The sequence below is a fragment of the Heptranchias perlo genome, chromosome 11 (genome assembly GCF_035084215.1).
Source record: "Heptranchias perlo isolate sHepPer1 chromosome 11, sHepPer1.hap1, whole genome shotgun sequence".
NCBI lineage: Eukaryota > Metazoa > Chordata > Chondrichthyes > Hexanchiformes > Hexanchidae > Heptranchias > Heptranchias perlo.
Window position 1 is genome coordinate 21,299,766 of NC_090335.1, and position 5,800 is coordinate 21,305,565.

Genomic DNA, 5,800 nt, shown 5'->3' on the forward strand with positions numbered 1-5,800 from the left:
TCCGACTTCCAGTCTTAGATAAGCCATAAAATTTCAACCAGCTAAACATTAGGAAGACCAAAGCCATTGTACTCAGCCCCCACCACAAATTCCATTCTCTTGCCACTGACTACATCTTCTTTCCTGGCCATTGGCTCAGGGTGAGCAAGATGGCTTTGCAACCTCAGCATCTTATTCAACTCCGAGCTGAGCTTCCAACTGCTAATCCTCTCCATCACAAGGACTGCTTACTTCCACTTCCATATCATTGCCTGCCTCTGCGCCTACACCACTGAATCCCTCATCTATGCCTTTGTCACCTCGAAACTCAACTACGCCAATGCTCACGTGGCCAGCATCCCATTCGACACCCTCTGCAAACATCAGATCAGCCAAAACCTTCATGCCCGTATCCTATCCCGCACCAAGTCCTGCCCCACCCATCTCTCCCGTCTTTGCTGACCTATATTGGCTCCCTGTTCCCCAAGGCCTCAAATTTAAAATTCTCACTCTTATGTTTAAATAGCTCCATGGCTTTGCCCCTCTCTATCTCTGTAACCTATAGCCCAACACTTTTCTCCACCTCCCCCCAGCACTCTCCGCTCTTGTGACTCATGCATTTCTCCCTCCCTTTACCCCACCATTACCAGTTTTTCCTTCAGCCACCGAGGCTCCACTCCGGAATTCCCTCCCAAAACCCCTCTTCACCTCACTGCCCTCTTAAAACCCACCTCTTTGACCAAAATTTTGGTTACTCCCCTATTATCTCCTCCTTGGGCTCAGCATCCATTTTTTTGATTACGGCTCTGTGAAGAGCTTTGGGATATTTTTCCATATAAAAGTGCTATATATATATGCAAGTCAATTGTTGTAAGGGAGCTTCTGAACATAAGTACTGAATTTAATTTTTTCCCCCAAAAGATTCTGCTCAAATCCATCAAGTACTGGTCCAAGGATATTTGGTAAAGGAAAGTTGCAATAAGGAAAAATTAAACTAAAGTTTTATATAATCTCTTGATTTCAACAAAATGCCATATCCTTAAACAGACAGTAAAGGTAAAAAGGTGGCCCCAGGCAGAGATTTGTTAATTTACGCAAGTGTCGGGTATATGAGAAAACAATTATCTGTAGTGGGTAAGGAAGATACTAAAGATTTATTTTCCAGGAACCAATGAAAAATCACTTCACTGTCTCTGGGGATATCTCTTACAAACTTCTTTCCCCATTGGAAGCAATAGATCTTTGGAACTCTAGACCAAATGCAATAATCAAACATCAGCTCCAGTTAGGAAGAATCACTAACTTCTGCTCAATGCGGGAGTGGAGCGCAAGTGCAGAAGGATCACAGTATCTCTACTCATGGGGTGGGGGAGTGTTCATTGTATCTGTCCAGTGGGGGTGGGGAGAAAGTCATTTTAAACAGAATTTCTGCCATATTTGCCCTGTGCGTTAATCTGCCCCTGCACGTGTATTTCATTTCTCCAGTCCTGTACTTTTGCTCAGTGGAGGACAGGGTTTGTCTGCAGTCCTTCATTTCTATTTCTGCTCGGCGGAGGGGAGGGGGAATAGTTGGATTCCTGTCCCGATCCCGTGGGGTCTAGGAATGTCTCTTCGCTGGAGTCTGCGGAAATCAGCACTTCTGGCTCAGAAGGTGTTTACTTAACCATGTCTGTTGCCATTGATTGTGCCACAGCATTAATTTTATTCTTCAGCAGTTACTCAGTTTAAGGAACTGCCCCATATCCACTCAAAGCAGTTTTATTATCGGCTTTCAAGAAACGTAACATTTTCTGGCTTATATTTTTTGCTGCAGTCCATCCCAGAGATATGTGACAGCCATTTTGCTCCTTTAGTGTTCACCATTTGAAAATATTCCTCCAGTGGGGATACTTTGTCCTCTTTGCAAGTCATAGTTTGTTTTTAACCCTGTGGAATTTCCGTATTGCCTAATGGAGATTAGATGAACTTACCTTTACTCACCTAAACGAATGGTGACTGCTGCTTTCCAATGGTATTATTGGTGACAGCACCATACTGTGGACATAGTTAAGAATTGCACTGAGATTTCCCAGAAGCAGCTTAAGATCGCAGGAGATCTGTTCTCGGGAAGGATCCACACCTAAACCAACGGCCCAGAACTTGCTGTCAAAATAACGGTGAGGGCAGATGCGCAGTTAAATGCGAAAATGCGGAAGTTGCTGTCCGAGATGCGCCGCTCCACCGTTAGCTTTGTGAAAATGGCATTGTGCTGTCTGACTCACCATTCAAATACACCGAACAACGTGAAGTTCCTGTATTTGTATGGTAGATATGAACTAAACTTGCCACAGAAAGTTACGGCTTGTCCTTTTCAGTCTAAGTACCCTTTTTAAGTGAGGTAAGTGTTAATTACTGCCAAACAACCTCTCTGGCTCTGAAAATTAACTATTACAAGTATGGAGTCTCATTCCTTCAGGTTTTAATTGTTGGAGATTTAAAGAGAAATTTAATTTGTTTTTACTTTTTCTGTCTTTTTTTCTTTCTCAATCTTTCTTTTCCTCTCTTTATTTTGCTTTCTGTACCTGATTTGGCATTAAATTCACTATTCTAACTTACACTTCCTGGTTCAGACTCTGTGCTGTTAATTTCACAATTCTTCAATCTGATTGGTTAAGGAGATACACAGTTGCTTGCCCTGTTCACACAGATCCCAGATGCCCTGTAGAGGGTGCCGCACCATTTCCATCTCAAACTTCCAGCAACGTCCAGTGCAAGACCTCATGGAAATTAAAGGGGCATGGGCAAGTCTAACAAACAGCAGGCACCATTTGTTGACCGGCTGCAGCAGATTCGGGGCAAACTCGTAAGTTCGTTCCACACATGCTGACTGACCTGGTGAGTGTTTCCAATATTTTCTGTTTTTGTTTCAGATTTTTGGCATCTGCAGTTTTTTTGGCTTTTATTAGGCTTCAGGTCAGTTGATTGACAGTCAGAGTTTAGATGAGGAGCCACCTAACCCAATGAGCCACATATTACTGACAGTACCACCCGCAGCTTCAATACCATTGGAATGTTGCAACCATTGTTTTTAACATGTATCTGCAGCAAAACAGTTATCATGACAGTATTGGTAGGAGTGACCACCGCACAGTACTTGTGGAGACAAAGTCCCGTCTTCACACTGAGGACACCATCCAACATGTTGTGTGCCACTACCACCGTGCCAAATGGGATAGATTCAGAACAGATCTAGCAGCTCAAAACTGGGCATCCAGTCGTGAATGGTGGTGGACACTGAAACAACTAATGGGAGGAGGAGGCTCCGTGAACATCCTCATCCTCAATGATGGCAGAATCCAGCACGTCAGTGCAAAAGACAAGGCTGAAGCGTTTGCAACCATCTTCAGCCAGAAGTGCCAAATAGATGATCCATCTCGGCCTCCTCTGATATCCCCACCATCACAGAAGCCAGTCTTCAGCCAATTCGATTCACTCCATGTGATATCAAGAAACGGCTGAGTGCACTGGATACAGCAAAGGCTATGGGCCCTGACAACATCCCGGCTGTAATGCTGAAGACTTGTGCTCCAGAACTAGATGTGCCTCTAGCCAAGCTGTTCCAGTACAGCTACAACACTGGCACCTACCCGACAATGTGGAAAATTGCCCAGGTATGTCCTGTCCACAAAAAGCAGGACAAATCCAATCTGGCCAATTACGGCCCCATCAGTCTACTCTCAATCATCAGCAAAGTGATGGAAGGTGTCGTTGACAGTGCTATCAAGCGGCACTTACTCACCAATAACCTGCTCACCGATGCTCACAGTTTGGGTTCTGCCAGGACCACTTGGCTGCATTACAGCCTTGGTCCAAACATGGACAAAAGAGCTGAATTCCAGAGGTGAGGTGAGAGTGACTGCCCTTGACATCAAGGCAGCATTTGACAGAGTGTGGCACCAAGCAGCCCTAGTAAAATTGAAGTCAGTGGGAATCGGGAAAAACTCTCCAGTGGCTGGAATCATACCTAGCACAAAGGAAGATGGTAGTGGCTGTTGGAGGCCAATCATCTCGGCCCCAGGACATTGCTGCAGGAGTTCCTCAGGGCAGTGTCCTAGGCCCAACCATCTTCAGCTGCTTCATCAATGACCTTCCCTCGTCATAAGGTCAGAAATGTGGATGTTCGCTGATGATTGCACAGTGTTCAGTTCCATTCGCAACTCCTCAGATAATGAAGCAGTCCATGTCCGCATGCAGCAAAATCTGGACAACATCCTGGCTTGGGCTGATAAGTGTCAAGTAACATTCGCGCCAGACAAGTGCCAGGCAATGACCCTCTCCAACAAGAGAGAGTCTAATCACCTCCCCTTGACATTCAACGGCATTACCATCGCCGAATCCCCCGCCATCAACATCTTGGAGGTCACCATTGACCAGAAACTTAACTGGACCAGCCACATAAATACTGTGGCTACAAGAGCAGGTCAGAGGCTGGGTATTCTGCAGCGAGTGACACACCTCCTGACTCCCCAAAGCCTTTCCACCATATACAAGGCACAAGTCAGGAGTGTGATGGAATACTCTCCACTTGCCTGGATGAGTGCAGCTCCAACAACACTTAAGAAGTTCGACACCATCCAGGACAAAGCAGCCCGCTTGATTGGCACCCTATCCACCATCCTAAACATTCATTCCCTTCACCACCGGCGCAGTGTGTACCATCTACAGGATGCACTGCAGCAACTCGCCAAGGCTTCTTCGACAGCACCTCCCAAACCCGCGACCTCTACCACCCAGAAGGACAGGGGCAGCAGGCACATGGGAACAACACCACCTGCACGTTCCCCTCCACGTCACACACCATTGGAAATATATCGCCGTTCCTTCATCGTCGCTGGGTCAACTCCCTACTTAACAGCACTGTGGGAGAACCTTCACCACATGGACTGCAGCGTTTCAAGAAGGCGACTCACCACCACCTTTTCAAGGGCAATTAGGGATGGGCAATAAATGCTGGCCTTGCCAGCAATGCCCACATCCCATGAACGAATAAAAAAAAAATCCAACTGACCTCAAAATGATCCCAAGAAGAATTAGCCTTTAATTAACTTCAAGATATGCCTATTTACAACATACCTTGAGCCTCAACAGGACGGACCTCTTTACATACATCTCCACCGTAAGAGAGTAATTTTGCATGACGTGGATGTAGCTCCCATGTTTAATGCATCCTCCAATTTAACATGATTAATGCCAAGGGAGATCGGCTCGTAACCAATAATAATTGCAACAGAACATCTCAAAGTAATTAATTACTTCTGGAGTGGCGTAACCGCTGTTATGTATTCAAACACGGCAGCCATTTTCCCCAAAGCAACATTCCATTAGTCAGTAAATGAATGATCAGTTAATCAGGTTTTTGGTGGCATTTGTTGAGGGAGAATGTTTGGAAGAACTCCCTGCTCACTTTAAATCGTGCTATTGGATTGTAAACATAAAATCAAACTTCTTTGTACTTTTGTCAAAGTTGTGTCTTCACAATTACTTTTCTTAGAGAAACTTAATACACTATTTCTACTAAAGAAAAAAAAACACCCAAGGAAAAAAGTATAATCGAAAAATCATTCAAAAATCTTTGTCGGGTCAATTCTCCCTCTTCCTCACTTTGTAACAATATCATACCAAAAGATGACATTTAATGCAATGTTTACATTCAACTTTAAACAGAATATCTTGGAAAAACTGGCAAGTTTAAAATGAAAAATGTTAGTATCAACTTAAATATTGATGACATTTGAATGAAATTTGTATCGGTTCAAAAGAAACTGCAACAAAATGTCGTAAA